This window comes from Arachis hypogaea, chromosome 17 (genome assembly GCF_003086295.3).
Source record: "Arachis hypogaea cultivar Tifrunner chromosome 17, arahy.Tifrunner.gnm2.J5K5, whole genome shotgun sequence".
Lineage (NCBI taxonomy): Eukaryota > Viridiplantae > Streptophyta > Magnoliopsida > Fabales > Fabaceae > Arachis > Arachis hypogaea.
In genome coordinates, this window is record NC_092052.1 from 59,356,636 (window position 1) to 59,376,398 (window position 19,763).

General features: G+C 37.3%; 1 non-coding gene across 1 annotated transcript; it reads right to left on the reverse strand.

The window, feature by feature from the left end:
* Positions 1–1,320: 1,320 nt before the first annotated feature.
* Positions 1,321–1,428, reverse strand: LOC112768846 (small nucleolar RNA R71). Its single transcript, XR_003186229.1, has one exon. It is a non-coding gene; the product is annotated as a small nucleolar RNA R71 (small nucleolar RNA).
* Between the last annotated feature and the right edge of the window lie 18,335 nt (positions 1,429–19,763).

Consider the following 19,763-nt stretch of genomic DNA (forward strand, 5'->3'; position numbering starts at 1 on the left):
TCAAAAATCAAATTTTTTTTATTTTTTTTCTTTCATAATTTCGAAAATTTCAAAATTTATTTTCAAAATCTTTTTCTTATTTCTATTTCATATTTTCAAAATTAATGCTAACAATTAATGTGATTGATTCAAAAATTTTAAGTTTGTTACTTGCCTAGTAAGAAAGGTCCAATCTTGAAATTTTAAAATCATATCTTTTTGTTTCTTGTTAGTCAAGTAATCAACTTTAATTTTCAAAATCAAATCTTTTTAAATTTCTTTTTCAAATCTTTTTTTTTTAAAATAAATGTCAATCACATCTTTTTTAAAATCAATTTCAAAATCTTTTCTAACCGCTTATCCTTTTAAAATTGATTTTCAAATCTTTTTCAAACTAATCCTATCTTTTTGTTTGATTCTTATATTTTTTCAAAACTACCTAACTAATTTTCTCTCTCTAATTTTCGAAAATCACCTTCCTCTTTTTCAAAATTCCTTTTTAATTAACTAATTGTTTTAAATTTTAATTTAATTTAACTTCAATTTTCTTTTTAAAATTTTCGAATTCTAACCAAAATTCAAAATAAAAACAAAAATATTTTTCTTTTCTTTTCAATTATTTTCGAAAATTCTTCTCTCTCACCTCCTCCTAATTATTTATTTATCTACTAGCACTTCTCTTCTTCTTAAAAATTCGAACCCTCTCCCTCTTTCTGCGTTCGAATTTCTTTTCTTCTTCTACTCACATAAAGGAATCTCTATACTGTGAGTCTATGACATAGAGGATTCCTTTTCTTTTCTGTTTTCTTCTTTTTCATATGAGTAGGAACAAAGATAAGAACATTCTTGTTGAAGCCGATCCTGAACCTGAGAGGACTCTGAAGAGGAAGCTAAGGGAAGCTAATTCTCTAGAGAAAATCTGACAGAAATTTTCGAAAAAGAAGGAGATATGGCCAAAAATAATAACAATGCAAGGAAGATGCTTGGTGACTTTACTGCACCAAATTCCAATTTACATGGAAGAAGCATCTCAATCCCTGCCATTGGAGCAAACAATTTTAAGCTAAAGCCTCAATTAGTTTCTCTGATGCAACAGAATTGCAAGTTTCATGGACTTCTATCAGAAGATCCTTTTCAGTTTTTAACTGAATTCTGCAAATCTGTGAGACTGTTAAGACCAATGGGGTTGATCCCGAGGTCTACAGGCTTATGCTTTTCCCGTTTGCTGTAAGGGACAGAGCTAGAATATGGTTGGACTCTCAACCTAAAGATAGCCTGAACACTTGGGATAAGCTGGTCACGCCTTTTTTAGCCAAGTTCTTTCCTCCTCAAAAGCTTAGCAAGCTTAGAGTGGATGTTCAAACCTTCAAACAGAAAGAAGGTGAATTCCTCTATGAAGCTTGGGAGAGATACAAGCAACTGACCAAAAAGTGTCCTTCTGACATGCTTTCAGAATGGACCATCTTGGATATATTGTATGATGGTCTGTCTGAATTATCAAAGATGTCATTGGATCATTCTGCAGGTGGATCCATTCACCTAAAGAAAATGCCTGCAGAAGCTTAGGAACTCATTGACATGGTTGCAAACAACCAGTTCATGTACACTTCTGAAAGGAATTCTGTGAGTAATGGGACACCTCAGAGGAAGGGAGTTCTTGAATTGATACTCTGAATGCCATATTGGCTTAGAATAAAATATTGACTCAGCAAGTCAATATGATTTCTCAGAGTCTGAATGGATTGCAAGCTGCTTCCAACAATACTCAAGAGGCATCTTCTGAAGAAGAAGCTTATGATCCTGAGAACCCTGCAATAGCAGAGGTGAATTACATGGGGGAACTTTATGGGAACACCTATAATCCCTCATGGAAAAATCATCCAAATTTCTCATGGAAGGATCAACAAAAGCCTCAACAAGGCTTTAATAATGGTGGAAGAAACAGGTTTAGCAATAGCAAATCTTTTCCATCATCCACTCAGCAACAGACAGAGAATTTTGAGCAGAATTCATCTAGCTTAGCAAATATAGTCTCTGATCTATCTAAGGCCACTTTAAGTTTCATGAATGAAACAAGGTCTTCCATTAGAAATTTGGAGGCACAAGTGGGCCAGCTGAGTAAAAGAGTCACTGAAACCCCTCCTAGTACTCTCCCAAGCAATAAAGAAGAGAATCCCAAAAGAGAGTGTAAGGCCATTACCTTGCTTGGTGTGGCCGAACCCAAAGAGGAGGAGGAGGAGGATGTGAATCCTAGTGAGGAAGACCTCCTGGGACATTCACTAACCAATAAGGAGTTTCCCTTTGAGGAACCAAAGGAATCTGAGGCTCATCTAGAGACCATAGAGATTCCATTGAACCTCCTTTTACCATTCATGAGCTCTGATGACTATTCATCTTCTGAAGAAGATGAAGATATTGATGAAGAGTAAGTTGCTCAATATTTAGGAGCAATCATGAAGCTGAATGCCAAATTATTTGGTAATGAGACTTGGGAGGATGAACCTCCAATGCTCATCAAGGAACTAAATGCCTTGGTTCAGCAAACTCCACCTCAAAAGAAACAGGATCCTGGTAAATTCCTAATTCCCTGTAACATAGGCACCATGACCTTTGAGAAGGCTCTGTGTGACCTGGGGTCAGGAATAAACCTAATGCCACTCTCTGTAATGGAGAAATTTGGGATCTTTGAGGTGCAAGCTGCCAGAATCTCATTAGAGATAGCAGACAACTCAAGAAAACAGGCTTATGTACTAGTAGAGGACGTGCTAGTAAAGGTTGAAGGCCTTTACATCCCTGCTGATTTCATAATCCTAGACACTGGGAAGGAAGAGGATGAATCCATCATCCTTGGAAGACCCTTCCTAGCCACAGCAAGAGCTGTGATTGATGTGGACAGAGGAGAATTGGTCCTTCAACTGAATGAGGACAACCTTGTGTTTAATACTCAAGGATTTCCTTCTGTAACCATGGAGAGTAAGCATGAAAAGCTTCTCTCACTGTAGAGTCAACCAAAGCCCCCACAATAAAACTCTAAGTTTGGTGTTGAACCCCTACATTCAAACTCTAAGTTTGGTGTTGGGAGGTTCCAACAATGCTCTGAACATCTGTGAGGCTCCATGAGAGCTCACTGTCAAGCTATTGACATTAAAGAAGCGCTTGTTGGGAGGCAACCAATGTTATTTAATTATATCTATTTATTTTCTATTGTTATTTTTTTTTAGGTTGATGATCATGTAGAGTCATAAAAACTACTGAAAAATTAAAAATAGAATGAAAAATAGCATTAAAAATAGCTCACCTTGGAGGAAGAGCTTATTGGCATTTAAACGCTAGTAAGAAGTATCAAATTGGCGTTTAACGCCAGAAAGAAGCATCAAGTTGGCGTTAAACGCCAGAAACAAGCACTAGACTGGCGTTTAACGCCAGAACAGAGCATGGAAGTGGCGTTAAATGCCAGAAACAGCCTACATTTGGGCGTTTAACGTCAAAAACAGGCAGCAGTCTGGCGTTAAACGCCAGTATTGCATACAAAGGGCGTTTTGCACGCCTAATTGGAGCAGGGATGTTAAGTCCTTGACCCCACTAGATCTGTGGATCCCACAGGATCTGTGAACCCCACAGGATCCTCACCTACCCCACCTCTTCTTCTCTCCTCTTCTCCCCTTTTCATAACCCTCTTCCCCAAATACCCTTCACCAATCACCTCAATCACTCTTCTCCATCACCTCTTAACCACTCACATCCCTCCACTCTTCCCCATAAACCCCACCTACCTCCAAAATTCAAATTCTTTTCCCTTCCAAAACTAACCCTAATGGCCGAACCCTAAACCCTCCCCCCACTCCTATATAAACCTCTCATTCCTTCTTCATTTTCACACAATACAACCCTCTCTTCTTTCCCTTGGCCGAATACACACCTCTCTCCCTCTCCTCCATTTTTCTTCTTCTTCTCCTTCTTTCTTTCTTCTTTTGCTCGGGACGAGCAAACATTTTAAGTTTGGTATGGTAAAAGCATTGCTTTTTGTTTTTCCATAACCATTAATGGCACCTAAGGCCAGAGAAACCTCAAGAAAGAGGAAAGGAAAGGCAATTGCTTCCACCTCTGAGTCATGGGAGATGGAGAGATTCATCTTAAAGGTCCATCAAGACCACTTCTATGAAGTTGTAGCCAAGAAAAAAGTGATCCCTAAGGTTCCTTTCAAGCTCAAAAAGAGCGAATATCCGGAGATCCGACAAGAGATTAGAAGAAGAGGATGGGAAGTTCTCTCTAATCCTATTCAACAAGTCGGGATCTTAATGGTTCAAGAGTTCTATACAAATGCATGGATCACTAGGAACCATGATCAAAGTGTGAACCCAAATCCAAAGAATTGGCTTACCATGGTTCGAGGAAAATACTTAGATTTCAGTCCGGAAAATGTAAGGTTGGCGTTCAACTTGCCAATGATGCAAGAAAACGCACGGCCCTACTCTAGAAGGGTCAACTTTGATCAAAAGTTGGACCAAGTCCTCATGGACATATATGTGGAAGGAGCTCAATGGAAAGTTGACTCAAGAGGCAAGCCGGTTCAATTGAGAAGACCGGACCTTAAGCCTGTAGCTAGAGGATGGTTGGAGTTCATTCAACGCTCAATCATTCCTACTAGCAACCGGTCTGAAGTTACTATAGACCGGGCCATCGTGATCCATAGTATCATGATTGGGGAGGAAGTGGAAGTTCATAAGATTATACCTCAAGAACTCTATAAGGTGGCTGACAAGTCTTCCACTTTGGCAAGGTTAGCCTTTCCTCACCTCATTTGCCACCTCTGCAATTCGGCTGGAATTGACATAGAGGGAGACATCCTCATTGATGAGGACAAGCCCATCACTAAGAAAAGGATGGAACAAACAAGAGATCATGGACCTCAACAAGAGCATGAGGAAATTCCTCACCATGAAATCCCTGAGATGCCTCATGGGATGCACTTCCCTCCACAAAACTATTGGGAGCAAATCAACACTTTCCTAGGAGAATTAAGTTCCAACATGGGACAACTAAGGATGGAGCACCAAGAGCACTCCATCATCCTCCATGAGATTAGAGAAGATCAAAGAGCTATGAGGGAGGAGCAACAAAGACAAGGAAGAGACATAGAGGAGCTCAAGAGCACCATTGGTTCTTCAAGAAGAGGAAGATGCCACCCTCACTAAGGTGGACCCGTTCCTTAATCTCCTTGTTCTTATTTTCCTGTTTTTCGTTTACTATGCTTTATGTTTTATTTATGTTTGTGTCTTTACTATATGATCATTAGTGTTTAAGTGTCTATTCCTTAAAGCTATGAATGTCCTATGAATCCATCACCTCTCTTAATTGAAAACTGTTCTAAAAACAAAAGAACAAGAAGTACATGGTTTCAAATTCATCATTGAAACTAGTTTAATTATTTTGATGTGGTGATAATACTTTTTGTTTTCTAAATGAATGCTTGAACAGTGCATATGTCTTTTGATATTGTTGTTTATGAATGTTAAATATGTTGGCTCTTGAAAGAATGATGAAAAAGGAGAAATGTTATTGATAATCTGAAAAATCATAAAATTGATTCTTGAAGCAAGAAAAAGCAGTGAATACAAAAGCTTGCGAAAAACAAAAGAAAAAAGAAAAATGGCGAAAAAAAAAGAAAGAGCAAGCAGAAAAAGCCAAAAGCTCTTTAAACCAAAAGGCAAGAGCAAAAAGCTAATAGCCCTTAAAACCAAAAGGCAAGGGTAATAAAAAGGATCCAAGGCTTTGAGCATCAGTGGATAGGAGGGCCTAAAGGAATAAAATCCTGGCCTAAGCAGCTAAACCAAAGCTGTCCCTAACCATGTGCTTGTGGCGTGAAGGTGTCAAGTGAAAACTTGAGACTGAGCGGTTAAAGTCAAGGTCCAAAGCAAAAAAAAAAAAGAGTGTGCTTAAGAACCCTGGACACCTCTAATTGGGGACTTTAGCAAAGTTGAGTCACAATTTGAAAAGGTTCACCCAGTTATGTGTCTGTGGCATGTATGTATCCAGTGGTAATACTGGAAAACAGAGTGCTTAGGGCCACGGCCAAGACTCATAAAGTAGCTGTGTTCAAGAATCAACATACTGAACTAGGAGAATCAATAACACTATCTAAATTCTAAGTTTCTATAGATGCCAATCATTCTGAACTTCAAAGGATAAAGTGAGATGCAAAAACTATTCAAGAGGCAAAAAGCTACTAGTCTCGCTCATCTGATTGGAGCTAAGTTTCATTGATATTTTGGAATTCATAGTATATTCTCTTCTTTTTATCCTATTTGATTTTCAGTTGCTTGGGGACAAGCAACAATTTAAGTTTGGTGTTGTGACGAGCGGATAATTTATACGCTTTTTGGCATTGTTTTTACATAGTTTTTAGCATGATTTAGTTAGTTTTTAATATATTTTTATTAGTTTTTAAATAAAAATCACATTTCTGGACTCTACTATGAGTTTGTGTGTTTTTCTGTAATTTCAGGTATTTTCTGGCTGAAATTGAGGGACTTGAGCAAAAATCTGATTCAGAGGCTGAAGAAGGACTGCAGATGCTATTGGATTCTGACCTCCCTGCACTCAAAGTGGATTTTCTGGAGCTACAAGAGTCCAAATGGCGCGCTCTTAATTGAGTTGGAAAGTAGACATCCAAGGCTTTCCAGCAATATATAATAGTCCATGCTTTGCCGGAGTTTAGATGACGCAAACTGGCGTTCAACGCCAGCTTTCTGCCCTATTCTGGAGTTAAACGCCAGAAACAGGTTGCAAAGCAGAGTTAAACGCTAGAAATAGGTTACAAAATGGAGTTTAACTCCAAAGAAGACCTCTATACGTGAAAGCTTCAATGCTCAGCCGAAGCACACACCAAGTGGGCCCGGAAGTGGATCTCTGCATCATTTACTCATTCTGTAAACCCTAGTAATTAGTTTAGTATAAATAGGACTTTTTACTATTGTATTTATATCTTTGATCAGTCTTATGCTATCTTAGACCTTTATGGAGGCTGGCCATTCGGCCATGTCTGGACCTTCATCACTTATGTATTTTCAACGGTAGAGTTTCTACACACCATAGATTAAGGTGTGGAGCTCTGCTGTTCCTCATGAATTAATGCAAAGTACTATTGTTTTTCTATTCAATTCAAGCCTATTTCTTCTCTAAGATATTCATTCACACACAAGAACATGATGCATGTGATGATTATGTGACACTTATCATCATTCTCACTTATGAACGCGTGCCTGACAAACACTTCCATTCTACATGTAAACAAGCTTGAATGTGTATCTCTTAGCCTCCTGATCTACGATTAGAGTCTTCGTGGTATAGGCTAGAATTATTGGCGGCCATTCTTGAGATCCGAAAAGTCTAAACCTTGTCTGTGGTATTCTGAGTAGGATCTGGGAAGGGATGGCTGTGACGAGCTTCAAACTCGCGAGTGCTGGGCGTAGTGACAGACGCAAAAGGATTACTGAATCCTATTCCAATATGATCGAGAACCGACAAATGATTAGCCGTGCGGTGACAGCACATTTTGGACCATTTTCACTGAGACGACGGGAAGTAGCCATTGACAACGGTGATGCCCTACATAAAGCTTGCCATGGAAAGGAATATGAAGGATTGGATGAAGACAGTAGGAAAGCAGAGGTTCAGAAGGAACAAAAGCATCTCCATACGCTTATCTGAAATTCTCACCAATAAATTACATAAGTATCTCTATCTTTATTTTACGTTTTAATTATATTTTAATTATTAAAACTCTATAACCATTTGAATCCGCCTGACTGAGATTTACAAGGTGACCATAGCTTGCTTCAAGCCGACAATCTCCGTGGGATCAACCCTTACTCACGTAAGGTTTATTAGTTGGACGACCCAGTGCACTTGCTGGTTAGTTGTGCGAAGTTGTGACAAAGAACTAAGAGTATGAACGTGCGTATTAAGTTTTCAGCGCCGTTACCAAGGAATGAACGATCATGATTTTGCATACCATGATGCTAACACTGTTGTTTCCTTTGTTAAAAACCATATTATTTGTCGCTTTGGATCACCACGAGCAATCGTGAGCGATCAAGGCACCCATTTTTGTAACAGGAGACTAACAGGATTACTGAATAAGCATCGGATAATTCATAAAGTAGCAACAGCCTACCACCCTCAGACTAATGGACAAGCCGAGGTGTCAAACAGAGAGATAAAGGGTATATTGTAGAAGATAGTCAAACCTCATAGAAGAGACTGGAGCACCAGGCTACAAGATGCACTCGGAGCATACAGAACAGCATACAAGATACCCATTGGGATGAGCCCCTTCTGCATAGTTTATAGAAAAGCCTGTCACCTCCCAGTTGAAGTAGAGCACAAAGCCTTTTTGGCAGTAAAGGAGTGCAACATGGGATTTGAGAAAGCCGGAGCTGAAAGGAAGTTGCAACTGTAAGAATTGGAAAGCCTTCGCCTAGAAGCTTATGAGAACTCGAGGCTGTACAAGGAAAAGATGAAGGCTATGCATGATAAGCACATCAAGAGGAGAGAGTTCCAACCTGGGGACTTAGTCCTCCTTTACAACTCTAGACTGAGGCTCATGCCAGGCAAGTTGAGATCAAAATGGGAAGGTCCATATAGAGTAGAGAAGGCTGAGCCATACGGAGTTTTTCACTTGAGTCATCCTTCAAGATCTGAATTCATCAAAGTTAATGGACATTGCTTAAAGCTATATCATGGTGAGAAGGTGACGAAAAACAAGGAGTTAGAAATCTTCCTCTTGGAGGATCCACCAACAGTAGAAGACTGAGCTAGTGGAGCGTCAAACTTAAGGACGTTAAAGCGAAGTGCTGGGTGGGAGACAACCCACCATGGTATGATCGTTTCTTTCTTTTATTTCTTTATTTCCTTTCTCAATAACTCTTCTTAGTACTAGTGCCTATAGTTTACATCTTCATTTGCATATTGCATATTATAAAAAAAGGGGGGGGGGGGGGGGCACGCGACGCAACAGCGTCGCCGTGCCCCACGCGTCCGCGTCATATTCCAATATTGGCCCCCACGCGATCGCGTCCATCATGCGACCGCGTCACCCTGGAATTTGGCAACAATGAGTTTTGAACAGAGAGTTGTGCGAGCGCAAGGCTGCCGTCGCGCCAGTAGCACCGAACGAGTCACGCGTCCGCGTGACCGACGCGACCGCGTCGATTCATATGAGCGCAATTCGCCCGAACGCGTACCCCATGCGTCCGCGTCGCCTGTGCCGCACAGCTTACCCTAATCTGCCAAAATATCTTATCTTTCTCTTCCCCAAATCCTACTTTTCTTTTCCTTTCTTATTTCTTTCTTTCCCCTTTCCTCATTCTTCCTTCTTTCTCACTTTCTACTTTTTCTCTCTCTCACCACCATTACCAAGGTTTTTTCTTTTCTTCTTTCCTCCTTACTTTTCTATTTTTCTTCTTATTTTCATGTTTTCTTCTTCTTTACTTTTTCTTTTTACTTTCATTATCCATGTTTTTTTTTTCTTTTTCTTTTAATTGGTGTTGGAATTTTATTTAGGTCATTATTTTCTATATTTTTCTTGTGAATTATTAAAAGAATTGTTTGACAATTATATATTAATTTTAAAAGGGTTGCTTGCATGTTCAATTTAATACATTCGATAACTTGTTCACCATGCATGCTATGTGTTTGTGAAAACGCCCGTTTGGCATTGTGCACTATTTTTAGATTTCTTTTAATCTACTACTCTAAATGCTTGCTTTTCACAAAACCCTTTTTTATATTTTATTAGTTAAATATAATTGTTATTACAAACAGATGGTTAGTATGGCAGACTTGGTTATCTAACTTAGACATTAAATGCTTGATCTATGCTACTCATGCCTTTGCCTGCATGCCAATAAACACCTTGCATTTAATTGTCATCATATGCACTTGCTATATTTCCGTTGATGAATTTTCACATGTAGTCATGACCATGTATTCACATCATTCATATTTTAATGTGCATTAATTACCACCTTTCTCGTTCTCTTCCTTGCTCCTAACCTTGACATTTTAACATTCTTTTTCTTTTCTTTCTTTTAGGATGGCCACCAAGAAAGGCAAGGAGAAAGCTACTCCCGAACCACCCGCAAGAAGAGGAACAAAAAGAGCATTAGTGGCTGAGCCATCTTCAACTGCAGTTAAGCCCTCAACAAAAAGAATCAAGAGGATTATAAAGGTTGATAAAAAAGAGAAAGCCTTCCCAGCAAAGGACACTGCGCGATTTACTAATCGCTACTGTGAGCAGATGTTCCCCTTTCTGGCAGAAAGGAGTTACAACAACGAATACCTTTTTATCCTCCCGACCTGTATTGCTGAATTTGTTGAGCCACAAATTAATCGAAGACAATGGGGTTTCCTACAGAGATAGCCACGGCAGGTTAACCTTTCCTGGGTAGTCAAGTTCTACTCTAACTTCCACCTGCCAACCCTGCAGTCCGTCTATGTCTGTCAGAAGCAAGTCCCCATTACAGAAGAGGCCATTCAGCAAGCTTTAGATCTTTCCCCTGCTCCAAAAGGACTGGACGCATTTCAAGAGGCCACACTCAAGTGCCAAAGGTACCAATTTGATTGGGACACCGTTCTTAGAGTTATCGCACTACCTGGTAGCAGATGGATTTATGGATACCATCGTTCCCGTCCCAAGGGAATATCGGCTTCCACACTTACCTTGGAGGCTCGAGTATGGGCACAGATCATGTCCCATTATGTCTTTCCGAGAACCCACGAGTCCTCCTTCACTACAGACATGGCTGTTTTACTATGGTGCATCCTTACAGACCAGTCTCTGAACCTACCAAGACACATCCGGAATGCCATGGGACACGTACAGATTGCGGGCAACTTACCTTTTCCCGCCTTGGTTTCAGATCTCGTCTCAGCAGCCGAAGTCTCCTACAGAGCTGGAGACACCAAAGCCATGCTCCCACGGGATGATCAGTACGTCCCTAACGGGAAATATATTAGACTTCCAGCAGCCACTACAAGCCAGCCTACTGAACCGGTTGACGACATTCCTCCTTCAACACCACAAGCGCCTACAACAAACCAACTGCTCCATCAGATACTTGAGGGTTGGATCGGCAGGAACACAAAGCAAAACTAAGAGAGCGCCGTAACAAGCGCCGTTTCACATACCTCAAGGAGCTACTTTTGGGAAAATACAAAGACCCAGACACCCCGGACTCCACTTTCTTTACCAGCACATAGAGCCATGACGGTCCCGACTGTGGAGATACTGCTACCAGCCCACCTTTGTTCCTGACAGATGGCACCGAGGACGGTGCAAAGCCTTAAGTGTGGGGAGGTCGGTCAGTACCTGACTTCCGGAGGTAATTTCTCTTCCCTAACACTAATAAAATAGGATATTTAGTTAGTTTTCTTTTGTAGAATAGGATAAATTGCATAGTAATAGGTTAGTTGCATGCATGTTCTACTTGATTGAAAAGATAATAAGTTTCTTCTAAGACCCTATTTTTTTTAGAACAAAATTTCACTAATTTTAATCAAAACTTTTATGTTAAATTTGCTTGAAGTTGTATTTGGAACATGGTTTTTGAGCTAAAGAACACACAATCTGTGAGACTTTGAACCTAAATACATGGTTACATTATTTAACCATAATTGTTTTATTCTTGTGTGTTTACTTCTCTATGATTGTAATCTATATTTTGTTTCATCCTATATGTCCAATGTTTAATATATTTATATGCTTGCATATGATTGAGGCCATTATTTTTTTAGCTCACTTATCCCAAATAAGCCTACCCTTTTAATTACCTTTGTTAGCCACTTTGAGCCTTTAAATCCCATTTGTTCTGTATTTTACCACATCTCTAGCCTTAAGCGGAAAAACAATTATATATCCCAATTGAATCTTTGGTTAGCTTGAGGTAGAATTGTGTGTTAATTGAGTATGGGAAGATTGTGGGAACAAAAGATAATAAGGGAATGTGTCATGATAATATAATGGGAATTTGGGTACCTACTCATGTGAAACTATAAAATAAAATTGAAATTCTATGTGCATTGATAAACTATGTTTATTTTTATGTTAAAAAAAAACTAAAAATATTCAATAATAAAATAAGGGGACAAAATTACCCCAATGTTAAGTTAAATTTCAAGGATCAATGCATATATGATAAAATTAAAATAAAAAGTTGATACATGAGTATGGAATGTGAGAAGGAAATTTTGGGTAGCTAGGTATGAAATTTAAGTTATATAAAATGTATATATGTGTGTTAGGTGAAAGCTTGGGTTAATTAAAGATTCAATTTATAAGCTTACTTAGCCATATATGTACCCTTACCCTTACCTTGGCCCCATTACAACCTTGAAAAGACCTCATGATATTTGCATTGGTATATTAAATGTTGTTGATTGGTTAGGAGAAGAACAAAAATTAGAAAGCATGATTAGAGAAGGATAGAGTGATTACCCTATACACTAGAGAGACTAGAGTGTACATACATCATCAGTGAGGGTCCAATGCTTAAATTCTATGTTCCCTGCTTTCATGAGCTACCTTCTTGCATTTTTATCTGTTGTTACTGTATAAGAATTGAATTAGTGGAATTTGATTTGTGATTGTCTTGAAGAGCTTATTTACTTTTGACCAAGTGGACAAGAATCATATAGTTGCATTCACATATATAGGTTGCATTGCATTGCATGAGTTTTTCATGTTCCTACTCATTTATTTTATCTCCTTCAACTAAGCATGAGGACATGCTAATGTCTAAGTGTGGGGAGGTTGATAAACCATTATTTTATGGTTTATATTGTGTTTAATTGTGTGGTTTTATCGAATATTTACCCACTTATTCATTAATTTAGCATGTATTTACAATTCCTTTCCAAAATTACTCCATGGTTGAAAACTGCTTCCTAGAGACTTTTAATTATGTATTTTAATTCTCCTTTATTCCATTCGATGCCGTGATCTGTGTGTTAAGTGTTTCAAGCTTTATAGGGCATGAATGACTTGGAGATTGGAAAGGAGGCTTGCAAAAACGGAAGGAACACAAGAAATGGAGAAGATGACCAGCGAGAAGTGACGCAGGCGCATGGCTCACGCGACCGCGCGCAATAGAGGAAATTGTAGTGACGCACTCGCATGCCTGACGCGAACGCATGGATTGGAAACTGCACAAGTGATGCGAATGCGTGGATGACGCGCACGCGTGGCAAGGCAAAACGCTGGATGACGCGAACGCCTAGATGACGCGATCACGTGACGTGCGCGATCTGCAGAATCTGCAGAATTCGCTGGGGGCGATTTTGGGCCCTGTTTTGACCCAGTTTTTGGCCCAGAAAAGCATATTAGAGCCAGGGAACATGCAGAGACCAAGAACAACATTTCATTCTGCATAATTTTAGTTTTAGATCTGATTTTACTCCTCCTCTAGGTTTTCTCTCCACACATTCATAGTTCTTAGGATTTTGTTTTTATTGCTTTTGGATTGGGATATTGAGAAGAGTTATTACCTCCACCAAGACTTCATCATTTTAGTTTGTTTTTCCTTACTTGTCACTTACTCTTTCATATCCTTACTCTGTTCAGAATTACTATTGGATTATTTTTAGAATTTATTAATACAAGAACTATTTTTATTTTCAATTGACCTTTTGGATTATTATTTATCATGTCTCTCTTTATTTCTCTTTCTTATTTTGTGAAATTTACATTCATAATGAGCGAGTAGTTCCGTAACTTGATTGGGAGATGATTGAAGGGAGAACCTTGAGTTAGAACGCTCAAGAGAAAAATTGTAATTAGGTTTATTGTTGGGTCGCCCTCTAGTCACTGACACTAGTCCTTCCCAAGGGAGAGGATTAGGACTTGTGAATAGAAATTGCCTTCCAACTCGCTTGACTTTCCTCTACCTAGTAAAGGATAACTAAGCAGAACAACCTTCAATTATCACTTTTATCTTGAGAGAACTCCATCAAGGATAGGGCTTCCAACTAATCTACTCTCGGTCAAGGTTTTTATTTAAATGACATAAATTCTCTGATTTAATTTCCTGTCTATCAAACTCAAACCCTTTTGGAAAACATCTGATTAATAAAATAGCACACCTTTTTGCAACTCATTGGGAGACGACCTGGGATTCATACTCCCAGTATTTAATTCTAATTTTGTGACAACCCTTCTAAATTGATAAGCGAATTTTTGGTTGGTTAAGAGCTATACTTGCAACGCATCTCTTATAATAATTTCTTAACTCGCCAATTTTCGCCACGTCATACACGTTTGGAGGCTGGCCTCACGGCCATGCCTAGACCTTTCACTCATGTATTTTCTACGATGGAGTTTCTACACCCCTTAGATTAAGGTATGGAGCTCTGCTGTTCTTCATGAATTAATGCAAGTACTATTGTTTTTCCTTCAATTCACGCCTACTTTTGCTCCAAGATATACTCTTGTTCTTAATTCAGTTAAGTCAGAATGAAGGGGTGACCCGTGACAATCACCCAATCTTTGTTACTCGCTTAGCCAAGATCCGCGTGCCTGACAACCACAAGCGGTCTACATGATGTTCAACGTAGTCATTGGACGATAGCCGGAGTATATTCTCTTGGGTCCCTAATCAACGATTCACATCGTCTCTCCTGACAACAGAGCATCTGAATCTGATATTAGAACTTTCGTGGTATAGGCTAGAACCATTGGCAGCATTTCTGAGATCCGGAAAGTCTAAACCTTGTCTGTGGTATTTTGAGTAGGATCTGGGAAGGGATGACTGTGACGAGCTTCAAACTTACGAATGTTGGGCACAGTGACAATGTGCAAAAGGACAATGGTCCTATTCCGACGCTAGCGGGAACCGACAGATGATTAGCCGTGCGGTGACAGCGCATATAGATTTGTTTTCATCCGAGAGGATCATACAGCTTGCCATGGAAGGAGGTAACGCATGGTTGGAAGAAAGCAATAGGAAAGCAGAGGTTTAGAAGTAACAAAGCATCTCCATACGCTTATCTGAAATTCCCACCAATGAATTACATAAGTAACTTTATCTTATTTTATATTTTATTTATATTTCAATTATCAAAACCTCATAACCATTAGAATCCGCCTGACTGAGATTTACAAGGATGACCATAGCTTGCTTCAAGCTGACAATCTCCGTGGGATCGACCCTTACTCATGTAAGGTTTATTACTTGGATGAATTAGTACACTTGCTGGTCAGTTATGCGGAGTTGTGAAGAAGTGTTGGGATTACGTTCTCGCGTACCAGTAAGCCACACGGGGGCTAGGTCTGCCTAACAGGGATGTGTGACTTCAGTTTGGGAGTATGAGGCAGCACTTCTTTTGATGACATTTCGGGTTAGCATAGATATAGAATAGTCTTTCACTTTTATTAGTACACGAGAGAGATTAGGTGAGTTCACAGATGCTAGGCTAGCTTGGTAGCCCGTGTAGAGACTTTTTATATAGGCTAGACCCTGGATTGTCGTATGTTTATATATGTACATATTTATTATATATGGTGTAGACTAACTGAATCCGTAAATATGTTACTGATGATATGAGTTGGTAATATTTTGATAGATTTATTTACATTTTTGTTGTTAGTTACTATAGTATGGCTTGCTGTGTATATTCAATAAATGTTTTCAAAAAAAAAATTACACCTTAAAATAACCATGTTTTAACAGCGAATCATGTTCATATATTAAGTAATAGTTAATAATTAGCAAGGTGAGTTAGTGAGACTTAGCTTCTAATGTGATAATTACATACTAGGAGTTAGGTCATTACCCATTCAATCACGGAACGTTATTTCAGCAAAAATAACTAATTTTTACATTGATCGCATGAATAGTCAATCAAAAGAATGAATGTGATTAAACAACTATGTAAATGTTTTACACTATCAATGTATCAAAATTAAAATCATATATAAAATATAAGGTATTTTTAGATAAATGATAATAATATTTTAATATTCCATTCATTTTAAATATGGATGATATATTTTAACCTTTTAATATTTTCAATTGTAAAAATATTTAATAATAATATATATTATTGCTAAACTCTTGTTAAGAATAAGGTTGGACACAGTTGACACGTGATAGTATTTAGATGTGTCCAATCATATCTGAAAAACTATTTTTATATTTTTTATTAAGACATGGTTGGACTCGGAAGACACGCGTATTGGACGAGTGCCGAATGAGTGTTATGTCGTGTCCAAAATGTGTCCAACGCGTAGACATTACAACTCGAAAAAGTGTCTGTACTTCGTAGTTTTAGACAAATCCTTCCTATCATTCCACGAGGGTCAAGACAAGATCTTGCATTCAATTGTGTATTCATCTTAGTTTTAGTAGTTTTATTAGGTGTTCAAACTAACAAAAAAAATATAAAACTATCTCTAAGTATAAATACAACTGCTTCAACCCAAGAAGAGACAAAATAAGTTGGTAAGTTTTAACAAGTAACAATATTGGTCATATTACTTTGAAGAATATTAGTATCTTTTAACAAAGACAATTATCAATATTAGTATCTTTACTATGATAATGAAAAAGGTTTAAAGACAAACTTTATGACATATTAGGTTGTACTTGCTTAGATCGGTTTTAGCAAAAAGTAAGAAGGTTTAAAAGGTTTATTCATGAATCATTAGAAAATGTCTATAAATTCAACTACCAATATTGTTTAAAAATAAATGGTCGAAAAGATAAAAGCTTGATATAAATATTTCAATTTGATCACAAATTATGTATTATTATCGATAAATAATTATTCCACTTTAAAAATAAGTAAAATAATTACTCATTATTTTCGATATTAAAAATAGTTAAATTTAGATTTAATTAACTTTGTAAAATTTTTATAACAATAATTGTTGTATATTTTTGTTTAAAAAATTCAAAAAATATTTTATATATATTTTCGGTACAAGACATGGTACATATACTAGTTAACTAATAAAATTAAGGTTAATAGTCAAATTTGTTCAGTGTTCAATTAGACATACTAGGTGTCATGTATATTATCAGTTAACATTTTATATTATCAATTGTTGATAAAAAACTATTAGTAAAGTGATAGAAGGACAAAAATAATTAATTTATCATTTTTAAAGGACACAATTTGATTGATAAAATTTTTCAGAGACAAATTTAGAAAATGACCTATCTTTTAGGGACTAATTTAACTATTAACCGAATAAAACTTTTCTAATTTGACCTTAGACCCACGTTTACTCATAATATTACCTTCTCCATTAACAACAACATTATTCTCAAGGTTGTGTAAAAAATGAAAATCTAATTAAAAATACAAATTCTAATTACAATTTATAAAAATAATATTTATTTCTAAATTAATATTTTTTTTATCTTACTTTTAGTCTACTGTAAAAAAAAAAAAATTTGCCACCGAAATTCTATTGTTTAAGAAATACTAATCCCTCTTCATGTTTAAAATAATTTTCTTTTAACACTTGCCCTAATTGTTGGTTTGAAATGGGTTTCGTGCACTCCTTGAAGGCCCAACTCCAAAATAGGGTCAACTCCCTCCTCATCATTCACATTCCCAAAGAGAACATTTGGCCATAACATTTAGTGCTTACCGGGAGACCGAACAATAAATCCCCACATATTCTCTTGGCCTCTTTCTATCCTTTTTTTGCAGGATGACAAAAGCGTTACAACCACCACCCATGACCAATGAAGAATTGATGACCATGGTTGCTACCTTGCAGGCAGAGAACAAAAAAAAATGGAGTAACTAGCTCAACGAAATGACAATACTAAAATTAGTAACGACAATGGCATGCGTGACGGACAAATGTTGAACACCCAGGCAAAAGACCTAGTACCTCAGAAAGAGGCTAAAAAGAAGTCAAACCCATTCACAAAGGACATTCCTAAGTTTTTCAAAATGCCGGCGAACTTCACTCTCCCGACAGTCGTGAAACCCTACGAAGGACTCGGTGATCCAAATCTACATGTCACAAAATTCAAGTCCATTACTCTCTTAAACAAAGCCTTTGATCCCATACTTTGCCGATCCTTTTCTAGTTTTTTAGATGGTGCAGCACTAATTTGGTTTACGAAATTGCCTGCAGAATCCATATCTACCTTTCAAGAGTTAGCTGTTCAATTCATAAGCAACTTTGTTGCATCAAAATCTATATGCATGACTCAAATTTATTTAAGCACGGTCAAATAGGACTCAAATTTATTTAAGCATAGTCAAATAGGCCAACACGAAAGCCTATGAGATTATATAGTGTAGTTTGATGAGCAAAAATTGAAGCTCACAGATACTGACAAGTACACCGGATCGCTCAAATAATATCACAGTAAGTAGATATCATTCCTACGAGAATTAAAGGATTAAGCAAGCAAATATTAGATTAAATATCTAATTAGATTAAAAGAATCTGGATTGAAGAGGGCAAGATTGATAGCTTTAGAACTTGAATGCCTGACTGCTTATGGATAGAGAGTTTGAATGTTGATTTGAGAGAAGACAATGATGGTGAGAGTCAAGGGCTTTGGAGATGTATATTCTTTTAGAGAAATCAAACCTTGTTTACTTATCTTGAAGTTTGTAAAAGATCTTTCATGACAAATCTTTAGTAACTGATGTCCAATTTCTTGGTTCCTCAGTTTTTCAAGAATTAATTAGTCGTCAATTAATTAATCAAGAAATTAATCATAAAAACTAATTTAGTTTTCTAATAAGATTTAAAAGTAGTCCTTAGGTCGAATTATATGTCACATATTCAAACTAGTCCTATCCAATTAAATCTTTAGAAGAAAAACACAATTTTCAAAAGTTGTTCTAATTTGAACTATATGTCACTTATTTAGAATTAGAGTGATTAAAAATTATGCATGTGTTGCGCACTAATTGAACCGCTATTCCTAGTTGAATTCAAAGAGTCATGTGAACGAATTTTCAAGCTTTAATTCAAATATCAGAATTTTTAATTATAATAAAAGAATTCAAAAGAGATTAGCATACCTTCCGATACCACTTATCCGAATGAAGAACGAATAATTCAATCATGAAATAGATTAATGCGAAACTTCAAAATAAAATAAACTTAGATTAATGACCCATGAAAAACATAAACAAAGCTCCTAACCCCTTGACAAAGGTTTAGTTACCCATGGAAAAGTGAAAGAAAAACAAGAAGAAAATATGCTGAGGAACGGAATGTATTCTTCTATGAAAAAGGTTCACTTATTTATAACCTAAATTCTAGAATTCAAATTCAAACTATCTCAATCTTATCTCTCGAAGAGAAAGATAAGATAACTGCTTACTGACTTCAATTTCAAATTTAAAACAATAATTCGAATCAAATCTTAACAACCAAATTTCTTATGTTTCTAGAAAGAATTAATAACTAATCTTTTAGAATCTTCAATGTTTTGGATGTGATTAAGGCTTCTAATGGTGTGGATAATTAAGCTTGGGCCTTAATTGTCGCATCTTGAGAGTTGTAATTATGTTTAAGCCGGGCTTGTATAAGAGAAAATTAGGTGAACGCCCAAAATTCACCTTTCAAGAGAGGACACATGCCAAGCATGTGATTTGGTGTGCAAGAGGATGCCAAGTAGTGCGGTCTTTATTTCAAAATCTGTAGCCACCGCTGGATGATGCGCTTGAAACGGTTGCATTGTAAAATCAGGGGCTCCTTCCTCCTGGATGGTAACTCTCCTAGCTGCCATGTCGTCTGCACGTGA